Below are 24,499 nucleotides of genomic sequence, written 5' to 3' on the forward strand. Positions count from 1 at the left end.
GGAACGGAACGGAACGGAATGGCAGGGAATAGAATGGTATCAACCCGATTAGAACGGAATGGAATGGAATGGAATGGAATGGAACGGAATGGAACAGAATGGAATGGAACGGAACGGAACGGAAAGGAATGGAATGGAATGAACCCGAGTAGAACGGAATGGAATGGAATGGAATGGAATGGATTCGAATGGAATGGAATGGAATACAATGGAATCAACCCGAGTAGAATGGAATGGAATGGAATGGAATGGAATGGAATGGAATGGAATGGAATGGAATGGAATGGAATGGAACGGAACGGAATGGAACGGAACGGAACGGAATGGAACGGAATTCAAAGGAATGGAACGGAATTCAATGGAATGGAATGGAATGGAATGGAATTCAATGGAATCGAATGGAATGGAATGGAGTGAAATGGAATTCAATGGAATCGAATGGAATGGAATGGAATGGAATTAAATGGAATGGAATTCAATGGAATTCAATGGAATGGAATGGAATGGAATGGAATGGAATGGAATGGAATGGAATGGAATGGATTTCAATGGAATGGAATGGAATGGAATGGAATGGAATCGAATGGAATCGAATGGAATCGAATGGAATGGAATGGAATAGAATGGAATCAACCCGAGTAGAACGGAAAGGAATGCAACGGAACGGAACGGAACGGAACGGAACGGAACGGAATGGAATGGAATGGAACGGAATTCAATGGAATGGAATGGAATGAAATGGAATTCAATGGAATGGAATAGAATGGAATGGAATGGAATGGAATGGAATGGAATGGAATTCAATGGAATGGAATGGAATGGAATCGAATGGAATCGAATGGAATCGAATGGAATCGATTGGAATGGAATGGAATCGAATGGAATGGAATGCAATAGAATGGAATCAACCCGAGTAGAACGGAATGGAATGGAATGGAATGGAATGGAATGGAATGGATTGGAATTCAATGGAATGGAATGGAATGGAATGGAATGGAATGGAATGGAATGGATTGGAATTCAATGGAATGGAATGGAATCGAATGGAATGGAATGGAATGGAATTAAATGGAATGAATTCAATGGAATTCAATGGAATGGAATGGAATGGAATGGAATGGAATGGAATGGAATGGAATGAAATTCAATGGAATGGAATGGAATCGAATGGAATCGAATGGAATCGAATGGAATCGAATGGAATCTAATGGAATGGAATGGAATAGAATGGAATCAACCCGAGTAGAACGGAACGGAACGCAACGGAACGGAATGGAACGGAACGGAACGCAATGGAATGGAATGGAACGGAATTCAATGGAATGGAATGGAATGGAATGGAATTCTATGGAATGGAATGGAATGGAATGGAATGGAATGGAATGGAATTCAATGGAATGGAATGGAATTCAATGGAATGGAATGGAATTCAATGGAATGGAATGGAATGGAATAGAATGGAATCGAATGGAATCGAAAGGAATCGAATGGGATCTAATGGAATGCAATGGAATGGAATGGAATGGAATGGAACGGAATTCTATGGAATGGAATGGAATGGAATTCTATGGAATGGAATGGAATTCAATGGAATGGAATGGAATGGAATGGAATTCAATGGAAAGGAATTCAATGGAATTCAATGGAATGGAATGGAATGGAATGGAATGGAATGGCATGGAATTCAATGGAATTGAATGGAATGGAATGGAATGGAATCGAATGGAATGGAATGGAAACGAATGGAATCGAATGGAATCGAATGGAATCGAATGGAATGGAATGGAATAGAATGGAATCAACCCAAGTGGAACGGAACGGAACGGAACGGAACGAAACGGAATGGAGTGGAATAGAATGGAATCAAACCGAGTAGAACGGAATGGAATGGAATGGAATTGAATGGAACGGAATGGAACAGAACGGAATGGAACGGATTGGAACAGAACGGAATGGAATGGAATGAACCCGAGTAGAACGGAATGGAATGAAATGGAATCGAATGGAATGGAATGGAATAGAATGGTATCAACCCGATTAGAACGGAATGGAATGGAATGGAACGGAATGGAACGGAATGGAACGGAATTCAATGGAATGGAACGGAATGGAATGGATTTCAATGGAATGGAACGGAATTCAATGGAATGGAACGGAATGGAATGGAACGGAACAGAACGGAATGGAACGGAACGGAACGGAATGGAATTCAATGGAATGGAATGGAATGGAATGGAATGGAATGGAATGGAATGGAATTCAATGGAATGGAATTCAATGGAATGGAATGGAATGGAACGGAATGGAATGGAATGGAATGGAATGGAATGGAATGGAACGGAATTCAATGGAATGGTATGGAATGGAATGGAATTCAATGGAATGGAATGGAATGGAATGGAATGGAATGGAATGGAATGGAATGGAATCGAATGGAATGGAATGGAATAGAATGGAATCAACCCGAGTAGAACGGAACGGAACGCAACGGAACGGAACGGAACGGAACGGAACGGAATGGAATGGAACGGAATTCAATGGAATGGAATGGAATGGAATGGAATGGAATGGAATCGAATGGAATCGAACGGAATCGAATGGAATCGAACGGAATGGAATGGAATAGAATGGAATCAACCCCAGTAGAACGGAAGGGAACGGAACGGAACGGAACGGAACGGAACGGAACGGAACGGAACGGAATGGAATGGAATAGAATGGTATCAACCCGATTAGAACGGAATGGAATGGAATGGAATGGAATGGAACGGAATGGAACAGAATGGAATGGAACGGAACGGAACGGAAAGGAATGGAATGGAATGAACCCGAGTAGAATGGAATGGAGTGGAATGGAATTAAATGGAATGGATTCGAATGGAATGGAATGGAATACAATGGAATCAACCCGAGTAGAATGGAATGGAATGGAATGGAATGGAATGGAATGGAATGGAATGGAATGGAATGGAATGGAATCGAATGGAATCGAATGGAATCGAATGGAATGGGATGGAATAGAATGGAATCAACCCGAGTAGAACGGAAAGGAATGCAACGGAACGGAACGGAACGGAACGGAACGGAATGGAATGGAATGGAACGGAATTCAATGGAATGGAATGGAATGAAATGGAATTCAATGGAATGGAATAGAATGGAATGGAATGGAATGGAATGGAATGGAATGGAATTCAATGGAATGGAATGGAATGGAAACGAATGGAATCGAATGGAATCGAATGGAATCGATTGGAATGGAATGGAATCGAATGGAATGGAATGCAATAGAATGGAATCAACCCGAGTAGAACGGAATGGAATGGAATGGAATGGAATGGAATGGAATGGATTGGAATTCAATGGAATGGAAAGGAATGGAATGGAATGGAATGGAATGGAATGGATTGGAATTCAATGGAATGGAATGGAATCGAATGGAATGGAATGGAATGGAATTAAATGGAATGGAATTCAATGGAATTCAATGGAATGGAATGGAATGGAATGGAATGGAATGGAATGGAATGGAATGGAATGAAATTCAATGGAATGGAATGGAATCGAATGGAATCGAATGGAATCGAATGGAATCGAATGGAATCTAATGGAATGGAATGGAATAGAATGGAATCAACCCGAGTAGAACGGAACGGAACGCAACGGAACGGAACGGAACGGAACGGAACGCAATGGAATGGAATGGAACGGAATTCAATGGAATGGAATGGAATGGAATGGAATTCTATGGAATGGAATGGAATGGAATGGAATGGAATGGAATGGAATGGAATTCAATGGAATGGAATGGAATTCAATGGAATGGAATGGAATTCAATGGAATGGAATGGAATGGAATAGAATGGAATCGAATGGAATCGAAAGGAATCGAATGGGATCTAATGGAATGCAATGGAATGGAATGGAATGGAATGGAACGGAATTCTATGGAATGGAATGGAATGGAATTCTATGGAATGGAATGGAATTCAATGGAATGGAATGGAATGGAATGGAATTCAATGGAAAGGAATTCAATGGAATTCAATGGAATGGAATGGAATGGAATGGAATGGAATGGAATGGCATGGAATTCAATGGAATTGAATGGAATGGAATGGAATGGAATCGAATGGAATGGAATGGAAACGAATGGAATCGAATGGAATCGAATGGAATCGAATGGAATGGAATGGAATAGAATGGAATCAACCCAAGTGGAACGGAACGGAACGGAACGGAACGAAACGGAATGGAGTGGAATAGAATGGAATCAAACCGAGTAGAACGGAATGGAATGGAATGGAATTGAATGGAACGGAATGGAACAGAACGGAATGGAACGGATTGGAACAGAACGGAATGGAATGGAATGAACCCGAGTAGAACGGAATGGAATGAAATGGAATCGAATGGAATGGAATGGAATAGAATGGTATCAACCCGATTAGAACGGAATGGAATGGAATGGAACGGAATGGAACGGAATGGAACGGAATTCAATGGAATGGAACGGAATGGAATGGATTTCAATGGAATGGAACGGAATTCAATGGAATGGAACGGAATGGAATGGAACGGAACAGAACGGAATGGAACGGAACGGAACGGAATGGAATTCAATGGAATGGAATGGAATGGAATGGAATGGAATGGAATGGAATGGAATGGAATTCAATGGAATGGAATTCAATGGAATGGAATGGAATGGAACGGAATGGAATGGAATGGAATGGAATGGAATGGAATGGAACGGAATTCAATGGAATGGTATGGAATGGAATGGAATTCAATGGAATGGAATGGAATGGAATGGAATGGAATGGAATGGAATGGAATGGAATCGAATGGAATGGAATGGAATAGAATGGAATCAACCCGAGTAGAACGGAACGGAACGCAACGGAACGGAACGGAACGGAACGGAACGGAATGGAATGAAACGGAATTCAATGGAATGGAATGGAATGGAATGGAATGGAATGGAATCGAATGGAATCGAATGGAATCGAATGGAATCGAACGGAATGGAATGGAATAGAATGGAATCAACCCCAGTAGAACGGAAGGGAACGGAACGGAACGGAACGGAACGGAACGGAACGGAACGGAATGGAATGGAATAGAATGGTATCAACCCGATTAGAACGGAATGGAATGGAATGGAATGGAATGGAATGGAACGGAATGGAACAGAATGGAATGGAACGGAACGGAACGGAAAGGAATGGAATGGAATGAACCCGAGTAGAATGGAATGGAGTGGAATGGAATTAAATGGAATGGATTCGAATGGAATGGAATGGAATACAATGGAATCAACCCGAGTAGAATGGAATGGAATGGAATGGAATGGAATGGAATGGAATGGAATGGAATGGAACGGAACGGAATGGAACAGAACGGAACGGAATGGAACGGAATTCAAAGGAATGGAACGGAATTCAATGGAATGGAATGGAATGGAACGGAATGGAACGGAATGGAACGGAATGGAATGGAATGGAATGGAACGGAATTCAATGGAATGGAATGGAATGGAATGGAATTCAATGGAATGGAATGGAATGGAATGGAATGGAATGGAATGGAATTCAATGGAATGGAATGGAATGGAATCGAATGGAATCGAGTGGAATCGAATGGAATCGAATGGAATCGAATGGAATCGAATGGAATGGAATGGAATAGAATGGAATCAACCCGAGTAGAACGGAACGGAACGCAACGGAACGGAACGGAACGGAACGGAACGGAACGGAATGGAATGGAACGGAATTCAATGGAATGGAATGGAATGGAATGGAATGGAATGGAATGGAATGGAATCGAATGGAATCGAATGGAATCGAATGGAATCGAATGGAATCGAATGGAATGGAATGGAATAGAATGGAATCAACCCCAGTAGAACGCAAGGGAACGGAATGGAAAGGAACGGAACGGAATGGAACGGAATTAAAAGGAATGGAACGGAATTCAATGGAATGGAATGGAATGGAACGGAATGGAACGGAACGGAACGGAACGGAATGGAATGGAATGGAATGGAACGGAATTCAATGGAATGGAATGGAATGAAATGGAATTCAATGGAATGGAATCGAATGGAATGGAATGGAATGGAATGGAATGGAATTCAATGGAATGGAATGGAATGGAATCGAATGGAATCGAATGAAATCGAATGGAATCGATTGGAATGGAATGGAATCGAATGGAATGGAATGGAATAGAATGGAATCAACCCGAGTAGAACGGAATGGAATGGAATGGAATGGAATGGAATGGAATGGATTGGAATTCAATGGAATGGAATGGAATGGAATGGAATGGAATGGAATGGAATGGAATCGAATGGAATGGAATGGAATAGAATGGAATCAACCCGAGTAGAACGGAATGGAATGGAATGGAATGGAATGGAATGGAATGGAATGGAATGGAATGGAATTAAATGGAATGGAATTCAATGGAATTCAATGGAATGGAATGGAATGTAATGGAATGGAATGGAATGGAATGGAATGGAATGGAATGGAATAGAATGGAATCAACCCGAGTAGAATGGAACGGAATGCAACGGAACGTAACGGAACGGAACGGAACGAAACGGAACGGAATGGAATGGAATGGAACGGAATTCAATGGAATGGAATGGAATGAAATGGAATTCAATGGAAAGGAACGGAATGGAATGGAATGGAATGGAATGGAATGGAATGGAATGGAATAGAATGGAATTCCATGGAATGGAATGGAATGGAATGGAATGGAATGGAATGGAATGGAATGGAATGGAATTCAATGGAATGGAATGGAATGGAATCGAATGGAATCGAATGGAATCAAATGGAATCGAATGGAATCGAATGGAATGGAATGGAATAGAATGGAATCAACCCGAGTAGAACGGAGCGGAACGCAACGGAACGGAACGGAACGGAACGGAACGGAATGGAATGGAACGGAATTCAATGGAATGGAATGGAATGGAATGGAATGGAATGGAATGGAATGGAATGGAATCGAATGGAATCGAATGGAATCGAATGGAATCGAACGGAATCGATTGGAATGGAATGGAATCGAATGGAATGGAATGGAATAGAATGGAATCAATCCGAGTAGAACGGAATGGAATGGAATGGAATGGAATGGAATGGAATGGAATGGAATGGAATGGAATGGATTGGAATTCAATGGAATGGAATGGAATGGAATGGAATGGAATGGAATGGAATCGAATGGAATGGAATGGAATAGAATGGAATCAACCCGAGTAGAACGGAATGGAATGGAATGGAATGGAATGGAATGGAATGGATTGGAATTCAATGGAATGGAATGGAATCGAATGGAATGGAATGGAATGGAATTAAATGGAATGGAATTCAATGGAATTCAATGCAATGGAATGGAATGGAATGGAATGGAATGGAATGGAATGGAATGGAATGAAATTCAATGGAATGGAATGGAATCGAATGGAATCGAATGGAATCGAATGGAATCGAATGGAATCGAATGGAATGGAATGGAATAGAATGGAATCAACCCGAGTAGAAAGGAACGGAACGCAACGGAACGGAACGGAACGGAACGGAACGGAACGGAACGGAACGGAATGGAATGGAATGGAACGGAATTCAATGGAATGGAATGGAATGGAATGGAATTCTATGGAATGGAATGGAATGGAATGGAATGGAATGGAATGGAATGGAATTCAATGGAATGGAATGGAATGGAATGGAATGGAATGGAATGGAATGGAATGGAATGGAACGGAATTCTATGGAATGGAATGGAATGGAATTCAATGGAATGGAATGGAATGGAATGGAATGAAATGGAATGGAATGGAATTCAATGGAAAGGAATTCAATGGAATTCAATGGAATGGAATGGAATGGAATGGAATGGAATGCCATGGAATTCAATGGAATTGAATGGAATGGAATGGAATGGAATCGAATGGAATGGAATGGAAACGAATGGAATCGAATGGAATCGAATGGAATCGAATGGAATGGAATCGAATAGAATGGAATCAACCCAAGTGAAACGGAACGGAACGGAATGGTACGGAACGGAACGGAACGGAATGGAGTGGAATAGAATGGAATCAAACCGAGTAGAACGGAATGGAATGGAATGGAATTGAATGGAACGGAATGGAACAGAACGGAATGGAACGGAACGGAACGGAACGGAATGGAATGGAATGAACCCGAGTAGAACGGAATGGAATGGAATGGAATGGAATCGAATGGAATGGAATGGAATAGAATGGAGTGAACCTGAGTAGAACGGAATGGAACGGAATGGAACGGAATGGAACGGAATTCAATGGAATGGAATGGAATGGAATGGATTTCAATGGAATGGAACGGAATTCAATGGAATGGAACGGAATGGAATGGAACGGAACGGAACGGAATGGAACGGAACGGAACGGAATGGAATTCAATGGAATGGAATGGAATGAAATGGAATGGAATGGAATTCCATGGAATGGAATTCAATGGAATGGAATGGAATGGAACGGAATGGAATGGAATGGAATGGAATGGAATGGAATGGAATGGAACGGAATTCAATGGAATGGTATGGAATGGAATGGAATTCAATGGAATGGAATGGAATGGAATGCAATGTAATGGAATGGAATGGAATGGAATCGAATGGAATCGAATGGAATCGAATGGAATCGAATGGAATCGAATGGAATCGAATGGAATGGAATGGAATAGAATGGAAACAACCCCAGTAGAACGGAAGGGAACGGAATGGAATGGAACGGAACGGAACGGAACGGAATGGAAGGGAATAGAATGGAATCAACCCGATTAGAACGGAATGGAATGGAATGGAATGGAATGGAATGGAATGGAATGGAATGGAATGGAATCGAATGGAATCGAATGGAATCGAATGGAATCGAATGGAATCGAATGGAATGGAATGGAATAGAATGGAATCAACCCCAGTAGAACGCAAGGGAACGGAATGGAACGGAACGGAACGGAATGGAACGGAATTCAAAGGAATGGAACGGAATTCAATGGAATGGAATGGAATGGAACGGAATGGAACGGAACGGAACGGAACGGAATGGAATGGAATGGAATGGAACGGAATTCAATGGAATGGAATGGAATGAAATGGAATTCAATGGAATGGAATCGAATGGAATGGAATGGAATGGAATGGAATGGAATTCAATGGAATGGAATGGAATGGAATCGAATGGAATCAAATGAAATCGAATGGAATCGATTGGAATGGAATGGAATCGAATGGAATGGAATGGAATAGAATGGAATCAACCCGAGTAGAACGGAATGGAATGGAATGGAATGGAATGGAATGGAATGGATTGGAATTCAATGGAATGGAATGGAATGGAATGGAATGGAATGGAATGGAATGGAATCCAATGGAATGGAATGGAATAGAATGGAATCAACCCGAGTAGAACGGAATGGAATGGAATGGAATGGAATGGAATGGATTGGAATTCAACGGAATGGAATGGAATCGAATGGAATGGAATGGAATGGAATTAAATGGAATGGAATTCAATGGAATTCAATGGAATGGAATGGAATGTAATGGAATGGAATGGAATGGAATGGAATGGAATGGAATGGAATGGAATGGAATAGAATGGAATCAACCCGAGTAGAACGGAACGGAATGCAACGGAACGTAACGGAACGGAACGGAACGAAACGGAACGGAATGGAATGGAATGGAACGGAATTCAATGGAATGGAATGGAATGAAATGGAATTCAATGGAAAGGAACGGAATGGAATGGAATGGAATGGAATGGAATGGAATAGAATGGAATTCCATGGAATGGAATGGAATGGAATGGAATGGAATGGAATGGAATGGAATGGAATTCAATGGAATGGAATGGAATGGAATCGAATGGAATCGAATGGAATCGAATGGAATGGAATGGAATCGAATGGAATGGAATGGAATAGAATGGAATCAACCCGAGTAGAACGGAATGGAATGGAATGGAATGGAATGGAATGGAATGGAATGGAATGGATTGGAATTCAATGGAATGGAATGGAATGGAATGGAATGGAATGGAATGGAATGGAATGGAATGGAATGGAATGGAATAGAATGGAATCAACACGAGTAGAACGGAATGGAATGGAATGGAATGGAATGGAATGGAATGGAATGGATTAGAATTCAATGGAATTGAATGGAATCGATTGGAATGGATTGGAATTCAATGGAATGGAATGGAATCGAATAGAATGGAATGGAATGGAATTAAATGGAATGGAATTCAATGGAATTCAATGGAATGGAATGGAATGGAATGGAATGGAATGGAATGGAATGGAATGGAATGGAATGGAATGAAATTCAATGGAATGGAATGGAATCGAATGGAATCGAATGGAATCGAATGGAATCGAATGGAATCGAATGGAATCTAATGGAATGGAATGGAATAGAATGGAATCAACCCGAGTAGAACGGAACGGAACGCAACGGAACGGAACGGAACGGAACGGAACGGAATGGAATGGAATGGAATGGAACGGAATTCAATGGAATGGAATGGAATGGAATGGAATTCTATGGAATGGAATGGAATGGAATGGAATGGAATGGAATGGAATGGAATTCAATGGAATGGAATGGAATGGAATGGAATGGAATGGAATGGAATGGAATGGAACGGAATTCTATGGAATGGAATGGAATGGAATTCAATGGAATGGAATGGAATGGAATGGAATGGAATGGAATGGAATGGAATGGAATTCAATGGAAAGGAATTCAATGGAATTCAATCGAATGGAATGGAATGGAATGGAATGGAATGGCATGGAATTCAATGGAATTGAATGGAATGGAATGGAATGGAATCGAATGGAATGGAATGGAAAAGAATGGAATCGAATGGAATCGAATGGAATCGAATGGAATGGAATGGAATAGAATGGAATCAACCCAAGTGGAACGGAACGGAACGGAACGGTACGGAACGGAACGGAACGGAATGGAGTGGAATAGAATGGAATCAAACCGAGTAGAACGGAATGGAATGGAATGGAACTGAATGGAACGGAATGGAACAGAACGGAATGGAACGGAATGGAACGGAACGGAATGGAATGGAATGAACCCGAGTAGAACGGAATGGAATGGAATGGAATGGAATCGAATAGAATGGAATGGAATAGAATGGAGTCAACCTTAGTAGAACGGAATGGAACGGAATGGAACGGAATGGAACGGAATGGAACAGAATTCAATGGAATGGAATGGAATGGAATGGATTTCAATGGAATGGAACGGAATTCAATGGAATGGAACGGAATGGAATGGAACGGAACGGAACGGAATGGAACGGAACGGAACGGAATGGAATTCAATGGAATGGAATGGAATGGAATGGAATGGAATGGAATGGAATTCAATGGAATGGAATTCAATGGAATGGAATGGAATGGAACGGAATGGAATGGAACGGAATGGAATGGAATGGAATGGAATGGAATGGAATGGAATGGAACGGAATTCAATGGAATGTTATGGAATGGAATGGAATTCAATGGAATTGAATGGAATGGAATGCAATGTAATGGAATGGAATGGAATGGAATCGAATGGAATCAAATGGAATCGAATGGAATCGAATGGAATCGAATGGAATCGAATGGAATAGAATGGAATCAACCCCAGTAGAACGGAAGGGAACGGAATGGAACGGAACGGAACGGAACGGAATGGAATGGAAGGGAATAGAATGGAATCAATCCGATTAGAACGGAATGGAATGGAATGGAATGGAATGGAAAGGAACAGAATGGAATGGAACGGAACGGAACGGAAAGGAATGGAATGGAATGAACCCGAGTAGAACGGAATGGAATGGAATGGAATGGAATGGAATTGAATGGATTCGAATGGAATGGAATGGAATACAATGGAATCAACCCGAGTAGAATGGAATGGAATGGAATGGAATGGAATGGAATGGAATGGAATGGAATGGAATGGAATGGAACGGAACGGAACGGAATGGAACGGAACGGAACGGAATGGAACGGAATTCAAAGGAATGGAACGGAATTCAATGGAATGGAACGGAAAGGAACGGAATGGAACGGAATGGAACGGAATGGAATGGAATGGAATGGAATTCAATGGAATCGAATGGAATGGAATGGAGTGGAATGGAATTCAATGGAATCGAATGGAATGGAATGGAATAGAATGGAATCAACCCGAGTAGAATGGAACGGAATGCAACGGAACGGAACGGAATGGAACGGAATGGAATGGAATGGAACAGAATTCAATGGAATGGAATGGAATGAAATGGAATTCAATGGAATGGAATGGAAAGGAATGGAATGGAATGGAATGGAATCGAATGGAATGGAATGGAATGAAATGGAATGGAATGGAATGGAATGGAATGGAATGGAATGGAATGGAATGGAATGTACCCGAGTAGAATGCAATGGAATGGAATGGAATGGAATGAATGGAACGGAACGGAACGGAACGGAACGGAAAGGAACGGAACAGAATGGAATGCAATGGAATGGAATGGGATGCAATGCAGTGGAATGCAATGGAATGCAGTGGAATGGAATGGAATGGAATGGAATGGAATGGAATGGAATGGAATGGAATGGAATGGAATGGAAATGGAATGGGAGTGGAAATGGAACGGGAGTGGAAATGGAACGGGAGTGGAAATGGAACGGGGGTGGAAATGGAACGGGGGTGGAAATGGAACGGGAGTGGAAATGGAACGGGAGTGGAAATGGAACGGGAGTGGAAATGGAACGGGAGTGGAAATGGAATGGGAGTGGAATGGGAATGTGAGTGGAAATGGAAAGGGAGTGGAAATGGAACGGGAGAGGAAATGGAATGGGAGTGGAAATGGAACGGGAGGGGAAATGGAACGGGAGTGGAAATGGAACGGGAGTGGAAATGGAACGGGAGTGGAAATGGAAGGGGAGTGGAAATGGAAGGGGAGTGGAAATGGAACGGGAGTGGAAATGGAACGGGAGTGGAAATGGAACGGGAGTGGAAATGGAACGGGAGTGCAAATGGAACGGGATTGGAAATGGAACGGGAGTGGAAATGGAACGGGAGTGGAAATGGAACGGGATAGGATATGGAACGGGAGTGGAAATGGAACGGGAGTGGAAATGGAACGGGAGTGGAAATGGAACGGGAGTGGAAATGGAACGGGAGTGGAAATGGAACGGGAGTGGAAATGGAACGGGAGTGGAAATGGAACGGGAGTGGAAATGGAACGGGAGAGGAAATGGAACGGGAGTGGAAATGGAACGGGAGTGGAAATGGAACGGGAGTGGAAATGGAACGGGAGTGGAAATGGAAGGGGAGTGGAAATGGAACGGGAGTGGAAATGGAACGGGAGTGGAAATGGAACGGGAGTGGAAATGGAACGGGAGTGGAAATGGAACGGGAGTGGAAATGGAACGGGAGTGGAAATGGAACGGGAGTGGAAATGGAACGGGAGTGGAAATGGAAGGGGAGTGGAAATGGAACGGGAGTGGAAATGGAACGGGAGTGGAAATGGAACGGGAGTGGAAATGGAACGGGAGTGGAAATGGAACGGGAGTGGAAATGGAACGGGAGTGGAAATGGAACGGGAGTGGAAATGGAACGGGAGTGGAAATGGAAGGGGAGTGGAAATGGAACGGGAGTGGAAATGGAACGGGAGTGGAAATGGAATGGGAGTGGAAATGGAATGGGAGTGGAAATGGAATGGGAGTGGAAATGGAAGGGGAGTGGAAATGGAACGGGAGTGGAAATGGAAGGGGAGTGGAAATGGAATGGGAGTGGAAATGGAATGGGAGTGGAAATGGAAGGGGAGTGGAAATGGAACGGGAGTGGAAATGGAAGGGGAGTGGAAATGGAAGGGGAGTGGAAATGGAACGGGAGTGGAAATGGAACGGGAGTGGAAATGGAACGGGAGTGGAAATGGAACGGGAGTGGAAATGGAACGGGAGTGGAAATGGAACGGCAGTGGAAATGGAACGGGAGTGGAAATGGAACGGGAGTGCAAATGGAACGGGAGTGGAAATGGAACGGGAGTGGAAATGGAACGGGAGTGGAAATGGAACGGGAGTGGAAATGGAACGGCAGTGGAATGGGAATGGGAGTGGAAATGGAATGGGAGTGGAAATGGAACGGGAGAGGAAATGGAATGGGAGTGGAAATGGAACGGGAGTGGAAATGGAACGGGAGTGGAAATGGAACGGGAGTGGAAATGGAACGGGAGTGGAAATGGAAGGGGAGTGGAAATGGAACGGGAGTGGAAATGGAACGGCAGTGGAATGGGAATGGGAGTGGAAATGGAATGGGAGAGGAAATGGAACGGGAGAGGAAATGGAACGGGAGTGGAAATGGAACGGGAGTGGAAATGGAACGGGAGTGGAAATGGAACGGGAGTGGAAATGGAACGGGAGTGGAAATGGAACGGGAGTGGAAATGGAATGGGAGTGGAATGGGAATGTGAGTGGAAATGGAAAGGGAGTGGAAATGGAACGGGAGAGGAAATGGAATGGGAGTGGAAATGGAACGGGAGGGGAAATGGAACGGGAGTGGAAATGGAACGGGAGTGGAAATGGAACGGGAGTGGAAATGGAAGGGGAGTGGAAATGGAAGGGGAGTGGAAATGGAATGGGAGTGGAAATGGAATGGGAGTGGAAATGGAACGGGAGTGGAAATGGAACGGGAGTGCAAATGTAACGGGAGTGGAAATGGAACGGGAGTGGAAATGGAACGGGAGTGGAAATGGAACGGGAGTGGAAATGGAACGGGAGTGGAAATGGAACGGGAGTGGAAATGGAACGGGAGTGGAAATGGAACGGGAGTGGAAATGGAACGGGAGTGGAAATGGAACGGGAGTGGAAATGGAACGGGAGTGGAAATGGAAGGGGAGTGGAAATGGAAGGGGAGTGGAAATGGAATGGGAGTGGAAATGGAATGGGAGTGGAAATGGAATGGGACTGGAAATGGAATGGGAGTGGAAATGGAAGGGGAGTGGAAATGGAACGGGAGTGGAAATGGAAGGGGAGTGGAATTGGAAGGGGAGTGGAAATGGAACGGGAGTGGAAATGGAACGGGAGTGGAAATGGAACGGGAGTGGAAATGGAACGGGAGTGGAAATGGAAGGGGAGTGGAAATGGAACGGGAGTGGAAATGGAACGGGAGTGGAAATGGAAGGGGAGTGGAAATGGAACGGGAGTGGAAATGGAAGGGGAGTGGAAATGGAACGGGAGTGGAAATGGAACGGGAGTGGAAATGGAACGGGAGTGGAAATGGAATGGGAGTGGAAATGGAATGGGAGTGGAAATGGAAGGGGAGTGGAAATGGAACGGGAGTGGAAATGGAAGGGGAGTGGAAATGGAAGGGGAGTGGAAATGGAACGGGAGTGGAAATGGAACGGGAGTGGAAATGGAACGGAAGTGGAAATGGAACGGGAGTGGAAATGGAAGGGGAGTGGAAATGGAACGGGAGTGGAAATGGAACGGGAGTGGAAATGGAAGGGGAGTGGAAATGGAACGGGAGTGGAAATGGAAGGGGAGTGGAAATGGAACGGGAGTGGAAATGGAACGGGAGTGGAAATGGAACGGGAGTGGAAATGGAACGGGAGAGGAAATGGAACGGGAGTGGAAATGGAACGGGAGTGGAAATGGAACGGGAGTGGAAATGGAACGGGAGTGGAAATGGAACGGGAGTGGAAATGGAACGGGAGTGGAAATGGAACGGGAGTGGAAATGGAAGGGGAGTGGAAATGGAACGGGAGTGGAAATGGAACGGGAGTGGAAATGGAATGGGAGTGGAAATGGAATGGGAGTGGAAATGGAATGGGAGTGGAAATGGAAGGGGAGTGGAAATGGAACGGGAGTGGAAATGGAAGGGGAGTGGAAATGGAATGGGAGTGGAAATGGAATGGGAGTGGAAATGGAAGGGGAGTGGAAATGGAACGGGAGTGGAAATGGAAGGGGAGTGGAAATGGAAGGGGAGTGGAAATGGAACGGGAGTGGAAATGGAACGGGAGTGGAAATGGAACGGGAGTGGAAATGGAACGGGAGTGGAAATGGAACGGGAGTGGAAATGGAACGGCAGTGGAAATGGAACGGGAGTGGAAATGGAACGGCAGTGGAAATGGAACGGGAGTGGAAATGGAACGGGAGTGCAAATGGAACGGGAGTGGAAATGGAACGGGAGTGGAAATGGAACGGGAGTGGAAATGGAACGGGAGTGGAAATGGAACGGCAGTGGAATGGGAATGGGAGTGGAAATGGAATGGGAGTGGAAATGGAACGGGAGAGGAAATGGAATGGGAGTGGAAATGGAACGGGAGTGGAAATGGAACGGGAGTGGAAATGGAACGGGAGTGGAAATGGAACGGGAGTGCAAATGGAACGGGAGTGGAAATGGAACGGGAGTGGAAATGGAACGGGAGTGGAAATGGAACGGGAGTGGAAATGGAACGGCAGTGGAATGGGAATGGGAGTGGAAATGGAATGGGAGTGGAAATGGAACGGGAGAGGAAATGGAATGGGAGTGGAAATGGAACGGGAGTGGAAATGGAACGGGAGTGGAAATGGAACGGGAGTGGAAATGGAACGGGAGTGGAAATGGAAGGGGAGTGGAAATGGAACGGGAGTGGAAATGGAACGGCAGTGGAATGGGAATGGGAGTGGAAATGGAATGGGAGAGGAAATGGAACGGGAGAGGAAATGGAACGGGAGTGGAAATGGAACGGGAGTGGAAATGGAACGGGAGTGGAAATGGAACGGGAGTGGAAATGGAACGGGAGTGGAAATGGAACGGGAGTGGAAATGGAATGGGAGTGGAATGGGAATGTGAGTGGAAATGGAAAGGGAGTGGAAATGGAACGGGAGAGGAAATGGAATGGGAGTGGAAATGGAACGGGAGGGGAAATGGAACGGGAGTGGAAATGGAACGGGAGTGGAAATGGAACGGGAGTGGAAATGGAAGGGGAGTGGAAATGGAAGGGGAGTGGAAATGGAACGGGAGTGGAAATGTAACGGGAGTGGAAATGGAACGGGAGTGCAAATGTAACGGGAGTGGAAATGGAACGGGAGTGGAAATGGAACGGGAGTGGAAATGGAACGGGAGTGGAAATGGAACGGGAGTGGAAATGGAACGGGAGTGGAAATGGAACGGGAGTGGAAATGGAACGGGAGTGGAAATGGAACGGGAGTGGAAATGGAACGGGAGTGGAAATGGAACGGGAGTGGAAATGGAACGGGAGTGGAAATGGAAGGGGAGTGGAAATGGAAGGGGAGTGGAAATGGAATGGGAGTGGAAATGGAATGGGAGTGGAAATGGAAAGGGACTGGAAATGGAATGGGAGTGGAAATGGAAGGGGAGTGGAAATGGAACGGGAGTGGAAATGGAAGGGGAGTGGAATTGGAAGGGGAGTGGAAATGGAACGGGAGTGGAAATGGAACGGGAGTGGAAATGGAACGGGAGTGGAAATGGAACGGGAGTGGAAATGGAAGGGGAGTGGAAATGGAACGGGAGTGGAAATGGAACGGGAGTGGAAATGGAAGGGGAGTGGAAATGGAACGGGAGTGGAAATGGAAGGGGAGTGGAAATGGAACGGGAGTGGAAATGGAACGGGAGTGGAAATGGAACGGGAGTGGAAATGGAATGGGAGTGGAAATGGAATGGGAGTGGAAATGGAAGGGGAGTGGAAATGGAACGGGAGTGGAAATGGAAGGGGAGTGGAAATGGAAGGGGAGTGGAAATGGAACGGGAGTGGAAATGGAACGGGAGTGGAAATGGAACGGAAGTGGAAATGGAACGGGAGTGGAAATGGAAGGGGAGTGGAAATGGAACGGGAGTGGAAATGGAACGGGAGTGGAAATGGAAGGGGAGTGGAAATGGAACGGGAGTGGAAATGGAAGGGGAGTGGAAATGGAACGGGAGTGGAAATGGAACGGGAGTGGAAATGGAACGGGAGTGGAAATGGAACGGGAGTGGAAATGGAACGGGAGTGGAAATGGAAGGGGAGTGGAAATGGAACGGGAGTGGAAATGGAACGGCAGTGGAATGGGAATGGGAGTGGAAATGGAATGGGAGAGGAAATGGAACGGGAGAGGAAATGGAACGGGAGTGGAAATGGAACGGGAGTGGAAATGGAACGGGAGTGGAAATGGAACGGGAGTGGAAATGGAACGGGAGTGGAAATGGAACGGGAGTGGAAATGGAATGGGAGTGGAATGGGAATGTGAGTGGAAATGGAAAGGGAGTGGAAATGGAACGGGAGAGGAAATGGAATGGGAGTGGAAATGGAACGGGAGGGGAAATGGAACGGGAGTGGAAATGGAACGGGAGTGGAAATGGAACGGGAGTGGAAATGGAAGGGGAGTGGAAATGGAAGGGGAGTGGAAATGGAAAGGGAGTGGAAATGGAACGGGAGTGGAAATGGAACGGGAGTGGAAATGGAACGGGAGTGCAAATGTAACGGGAGTGGAAATGGAACGGGAGTGGAAATGGAACGGGAGTGGAAATGGAACGGGAGTGGAAATGGAACGGGAGTGGAAATGGAACGGGAGTGGAAATGGAACGGGAGTGGAAATGGAACGGGAGTGGAAATGGAACGGGAGTGGAAATGGAACGGGAGTGGAAATGGAACGGGAGTGGAAATGGAACGGGAGTGGAAATGGAAGGGGAGTGGAAATGGAAGGGGAGTGGAAATGGAATGGGAGTGGAAATGGAATGGGAGTGGAAATGGAATGGGAGTGGAAATGGAAGGGGAGTGGAAATGGAACGGGAGTGGAAATGGAACGGGAGTGGAAATGGAAGGGGAGTGGAAATGGAACGGGAGTGGAAATGGAAGGGGAGTGGAAATGGAACGGGAGTGGAAATGGAACGGGAGTGGAAATGGAACGGGAGTGGAAATGGAACGGGAGTGGAAATGGAACGGGAGTTGAAATGGAAGGGGAGTGGAAATGGAACGGGAGTGGAAATGGAACGGCAGTGGAATGGGAATGGGAGTGGAAATGGAATGGGAGAGGAAATGGAACGGGAGAGGAAATGGAACGGGAGTGGAAATGGAACGGGAGTGGAAATGGAACGGGAGTGGAAATGGAACGGGAGTGGAAATGGAACGGGAGTGGAAATGGAACGGGAGTGGAAATGGAATGGGAGTGGAATGGGAATGTGAGTGGAAATGGAAAGGGAGTGGAAATGGAACGGGAGAGGAAATGGAATGGGAGTGGAAATGGAACGGGAGGGGAAATGGAACGGGAGTGGAAATGGAACGGGAGTGGAAATGGAACGGGAGTGGAAATGGAAGGGGAGTGGAAATGGAAGGGGAGTGGAAATGGAAAGGGAGTGGAAATGGAACGGGAGTGGAAATGGAACGGGAGTGGAAATGGAACGGGAGTGCAAATGTAACGGGAGTGGAAATGGAACGGGAGTGGAAATGGAACGGGAGTGGAAATGGAACGGGAGTGGAAATGGAACGGGAGTGGAAATGGAACGGGAGTGGAAATGGAACGGGAGTGGAAATGGAACGGGAGTGGAAATGGAACGGGAGTGGAAATGGAACGGGAGTGGAAATGGAACGGGAGTGGAAATGGAACGGGAGTGGAAATGGAAGGGGAGTGGAAATGGAAGGGGAGTGGAAATGGAATGGGAGTGGAAATGGAATGGGAGTGGAAATGGAATGGGAGTGGAAATGGAATGGGAGTGGAAATGGAAGGGGAGTGGAAATGGAACGGGAGTGGAAATGGAACGGGAGTGGAAATGGAACGGGAGTGGAAATGGAACGGGATAGGATATGGAACGGGAGTGGAAATGGAACGGGAGTGGAAATGGAACGGGAGTGGAAATGGAACGGGAGTGGAAATGGAACGGGAGTGGAAATGGAACGGGAGTGGAAATGGAACGGGAGTGGAAATGGAACGGGAGTGGAAATGGAACGGGAGTGGAAATGGAACGGGAGTGGAAATGGAACGGGAGTGGAAATGGAAGGGGAGTGGAAATGGAACGGGAGTGGAAATGGAACGGGAGTGGAAATGGAACGGGAGTGGAAATGGAACGGGAGTGGAAATGGAACGGGAGTGGAAATGGAACGGGAGTGGAAATGGAACGGGAGTGGAAATGGAACGGGAGTGGAAATGGAAGGGGAGTGGAAATGGAAGGGGAGTGGAAATGGAATGGGAGTGGAAATGGAATGGGAGTGGAAATGGAACGGGAGTGGAAATGGAACGGGAGTGCAAATGGAACGGGAGTGGAAATGGAACGGGAGTGGAAATGGAACGGGAGTGAAAATGGAACGGGATAGGATATGGAACGGGAGTGGAAATGGAACGGGAGTGGAAATGGAACGGGAGTGGAAATGGAACGGGAGTGGAAATGGAACTTGAATGGAAATGGAACGGGAGTGGAAATGGAACGGGAGTGGAAATGGAACGGGAGTGGAATGGGAATGGGAGTGGAAATGGAACGGGAGTGGAAATGGAACGGGAGAGGAAATGGAACGGGAGTGGAAATGGAACGGGAGTGGAAATGGAACGGGAGTGGAAATGGAACGGGAGTGGAAATGGAACGGGAGTGGAAATGGAACGGGAGTGGAAATGGAACGGGAGTGGAAATGGAAGGGGAGTGGAAATGGAACGGGAGTGGAAATGGAACGGGAGTGGAAATGGAATGGGAGTGGAAATGGAATGGGAGTGGAAATGGAATGGGAGTGGAAATGGAAGGGGAGTGGAAATGGAACGGGAGTGGAAATGGAAGGGGAGTGGAAATGGAATGGGAGTGGAAATGGAAGGGGAGTGGAAATGGAAGGGGAGTGGAAATGGAACGGGAGTGGAAATGGAAGGGGAGTGGAAATGGAAGGGGAGTGGAAATGGAACGGGAGTGGAAATGGAACGGGAGTGGAAATGGAACGGGAGTGGAAATGGAACGGGAGTGGAAATGGAACGGGAGTGGAAATGGAAGGGGAGTGGAAATGGAACGGGAGTGGAAATGGAACGGCAGTGGAATGGGAATGGGAGTGGAAATGGAATGGGAGAGGAAATGGAACGGGAGAGGAAATGGAACGGGAGTGGAAATGGAACGGGAGTGGAAATGGAACGGGAGTGGAAATGGAACGGGAGTGGAAATGGAACGGGAGTGGAAATGGAACGGGAGTGGAAATGGAATGGGAGTGGAATGGGAATGTGAGTGGAAATGGAAAGGGAGTGGAAATGGAACGGGAGAGGAAATGGAATGGGAGTGGAAATGGAACGGGAGGGGAAATGGAACGGGAGTGGAAATGGAACGGGAGTGGAAATGGAACGGGAGTGGAAATGGAAGGGGAGTGGAAATGGAAGGGGAGTGGAAATGGAATGGGAGTGGAAATGGAATGGGAGTGGAAATGGAACGGGAGTGGAAATGGAACGGGAGTGCAAATGTAACGGGAGTGGAAATGGAACGGGAGTGGAAATGGAACGGGAGTGGAAATGGAACGGGAGTGGAAATGGAACGGGAGTGGAAATGGAACGGGAGTGGAAATGGAACGGGAGTGGAAATGGAACGGGAGTGGAAATGGAACGGGAGTGGAAATGGAACGGGAGTGGAAATGGAACGGGAGTGGAAATGGAACGGGAGTGGAAATGGAAGGGGAGTGGAAATGGAAGGGGAGTGGAAATGGAATGGGAGTGAAAATGGAATGGGAGTGGAAATGGAATGGGAGTGGAAATGGAAGGGGAGTGGAAATGGAACGGGAGTGGAAATGGAACGGGAGTGGAAATGGAACGGGAGTGGAAATGGAATGGGAGTGGAAATGGAATGGGAGTGGAAATGGAAGGGGAGTGGAAATGGAACGGGAGTGGAAATGGAAGGGGAGTGGAAATGGAAGGGGAGTGGAAATGGAACGGGAGTGGAAATGGAACGGGAGTGGAAATGGAACGGAAGTGGAAATGGAACGGGAGTGGAAATGGAAGGGGAGTGGAAATGGAACGGGAGTGGAAATGGAACGGGAGTGGAAATGGAAGGGGAGTGGAAATGGAACGGGAGTGGAAATGGAAGGGGAGTGGAAATGGAACGGGAGTGGAAATGGAACGGGAGTGGAAATGGAACGGGAGTGGAAATGGAACGGGAGTGGAAATGGAACGGGAGTGGAAATGGAAGGGGAGTGGAAATGGAACGGGAGTGGAAATGGAACGGCAGTGGAATGGGAATGGGAGTGGAAATGGAATGGGAGAGGAAATGGAACGGGAGAGGAAATGGAACGGGAGTGGAAATGGAACGGGAGTGGAAATGGAACGGGAGTGGAAATGGAACGGGAGTGGAAATGGAACGGGAGTGGAAATGGAACGGGAGTGGAAATGGAATGGGAGTGGAATGGGAATGTGAGTGGAAATGGAAAGGGAGTGGAAATGGAACGGGAGAGGAAATGGAATGGGAGTGGAAATGGAACGGGAGGGGAAATGGAACGGGAGTGGAAATGGAACGGGAGTGGAAATGGAACGGGAGTGGAAATGGAAGGGGAGTGGAAATGGAAGGGGAGTGGAAATGGAAAGGGAGTGGAAATGGAACGGGAGTGGAAATGGAATGGGAGTGGAAATGGAATGGGAGTTGAAATGGAAGGGGAGTGGAAATGGAACGGGAGTGGAAATGGAAGGGGAGTGGAAATGGAATGGGAGTGGAAATGGAAGGGGAGTGGAAATGGAAGGGGAGTGGAAATGGAACGGGAGTGGAAATGGAAGGGGAGTGGAAATGGAAGGGGAGTGGAAATGGAACGGGAGTGGAAATGGAACGGGAGTGGAAATGGAACGGGAGTGGAAATGGAACGGGAGTGGAAATGGAACGGGAGTGGAAATGGAAGGGGAGTGGAAATGGAACGGGAGTGGAAATGGAACGGCAGTGGAATGGGAATGGGAGTGGAAATGGAATGGGAGAGGAAATGGAACGGGAGAGGAAATGGAACGGGAGTGGAAATGGAACGGGAGTGGAAATGGAACGGGAGTGGAAATGGAACGGGAGTGGAAATGGAACGGGAGTGGAAATGGAACGGGAGTGGAAATGGAATGGGAGTGGAATGGGAATGTGAGTGGAAATGGAAAGGGAGTGGAAATGGAACGGGAGAGGAAATGGAATGGGAGTGGAAATGGAACGGGAGGGGAAATGGAACGGGAGTGGAAATGGAACGGGAGTGGAAATGGAACGGGAGTGGAAATGGAAGGGGAGTGGAAATGGAAGGGGAGTGGAAATGGAATGGGAGTGGAAATGGAATGGGAGTGGAAATGGAACGGGAGTGGAAATGGAACGGGAGTGCAAATGTAACGGGAGTGGAAATGGAACGGGAGTGGAAATGGAACGGGAGTGGAAATGGAACGGGAGTGGAAATGGAACGGGAGTGGAAATGGAACGGGAGTGGAAATGGAACGGGAGTGGAAATGGAACGGGAGTGGAAATGGAACGGGAGTGGAAATGGAACGGGAGTGGAAATGGAACGGGAGTGGAAATGGAACGGGAGTGGAAATGGAAGGGGAGTGGAAATGGAAGGGGAGTGGAAATGGAATGGGAGTGAAAATGGAATGGGAGTGGAAATGGAATGGGAGTGGAAATGGAAGGGGAGTGGAAATGGAACGGGAGTGGAAATGGAACGGGAGTGGAAATGGAACGGGAGTGGAAATGGAATGGGAGTGGAAATGGAATGGGAGTGGAAATGGAAGGGGAGTGGAAATGGAACGGGAGTGGAAATGGAAGGGGAGTGGAAATGGAAGGGGAGTGGAAATGGAACGGGAGTGGAAATGGAACGGGAGTGGAAATGGAACGGAAGTGGAAATGGAACGGGAGTGGAAATGGAAGGGGAGTGGAAATGGAACGGGAGTGGAAATGGAACGGGAGTGGAAATGGAAGGGGAGTGGAAATGGAACGGGAGTGGAAATGGAAGGGGAGTGGAAATGGAACGGGAGTGGAAATGGAACTGGAGTGGAAATGGAACGGGAGTGGAAATGGAACGGGAGTGGAAATGGAACGGGAGTGGAAATGGAAGGGGAGTGGAAATGGAACGGGAGTGGAAATGGAACGGCAGTGGAATGGGAATGGGAGTGGAAATGGAATGGGAGAGGAAATGGAACGGGAGAGGAAATGGAACGGGAGTGGAAATGGAACGGGAGTGGAAATGGAACGGGAGTGGAAATGGAACGGGAGTGGAAATGGAACGGGAGTGGAAATGGAACGGGAGTGGAAATGGAATGGGAGTGGAATGGGAATGTGAGTGGAAATGGAAAGGGAGTGGAAATGGAACGGGAGAGGAAATGGAATGGGAGTGGAAATGGAACGGGAGGGGAAATGGAACGGGAGTGGAAATGGAACGGGAGTGGAAATGGAACGGGAGTGGAAATGGAAGGGGAGTGGAAATGGAAGGGGAGTGGAAATGGAAAGGGAGTGGAAATGGAATGGGAGTGGAAATGGAACGGGA

The sequence above is a fragment of the Gorilla gorilla genome, chromosome 16 (assembly GCF_029281585.2).
Source record: "Gorilla gorilla gorilla isolate KB3781 chromosome 16, NHGRI_mGorGor1-v2.1_pri, whole genome shotgun sequence".
In the NCBI taxonomy this organism is placed as follows: Eukaryota; Metazoa; Chordata; class Mammalia; order Primates; family Hominidae; genus Gorilla; species Gorilla gorilla.